Source organism: Rhincodon typus, chromosome 3 (assembly GCF_021869965.1).
Source record: "Rhincodon typus isolate 14 chromosome 3, sRhiTyp1.1, whole genome shotgun sequence".
NCBI classification, from domain to species: Eukaryota; Metazoa; Chordata; class Chondrichthyes; order Orectolobiformes; family Rhincodontidae; genus Rhincodon; species Rhincodon typus.
In genome coordinates this window covers 95,995,243-95,996,013 of record NC_063334.1, presented here as the reverse complement: position 1 = coordinate 95,996,013, position 771 = coordinate 95,995,243, and the positions used below count along the sequence as shown (strand labels likewise).

At 57.8% G+C, this 771-nt stretch overlaps 1 protein-coding gene across 1 annotated transcript in view; it reads right to left on the bottom strand.

Annotated features, from left to right (window-relative positions):
• btf3 (basic transcription factor 3) overlaps nt 1-322 on the bottom strand; it is a 16,573-nt gene extending 16,251 nt beyond the window's left edge. Inside the window, exon 1 of the mRNA XM_020511384.2 lies at nt 188-322. The gene's annotated coding sequence lies outside the window, so the exon portion shown is untranslated. The remainder of the gene's footprint in view (nt 1-187) is intronic.
• Nucleotides 323-771: the final 449 nt, after the last annotated feature.

Below are 771 nucleotides of genomic sequence, written 5' to 3'. Positions count from 1 at the left end.
GGGGGATAGGGGGGCATGGGGGAACCCGCACCAAACCGGCGGCTCGGCAGCACACTGAGTCCGCCCCGCGCTGCCACCCGTACCGAGGACCCGGACGAAGCCCAACAACCGCCCCGCCAGTTCACGGTGACTCGGAGCGGCAGGTTGACAGGGAGTAATTCCCCCCCCCACAGCCGAGCCGGTTTACCTTGAGTGCCCGGTGGGTCGTGCCTGTCTGTCACCAGAGCCGCGGAAATCACAGACACGAGGCAGCCAGCAAGATGGCGGGCCAGAGGGAGAGCGGATGTGACGACACCGCACGTAACCCCTCGGCCCCAGCCTGGGGCGGGGCTTCCAAGTAAACAGGAACCGTTCGGCCTGTCCAGCTCTGCCAGCCACACCAGAGGATCGTGTCCTACTAACTGTGTCCCGCCTCCATTACCATTGATTTTCCTGTCTATCACAAATCTGTCGTACTCAGTCTTGAAGACCCAGTCTGCATTGTTTTCTGGGGAAGAGAATTCCAAACACTGTATTCTGAAAGAACCAAAAATCTTCCTCATCTCTCTTTTAAATACGTCACACCTTCCTCCATGGACGTCCAGTCCCTATATACTTTTATCCCCCATGCAGATGGCCTAAAAGCCCTCCGCTTCTTCCTCTCCTGCAGGCCTGACCAGTCCCCCTCCACTGACAGCCTTAACCAAACTCGTCCTTACCCTTAACAACTTCTCCTTCAACTCCTCCCACTTCCTACCGATGAAAGGGGTGGCCATGGGTACGTGCATGGGC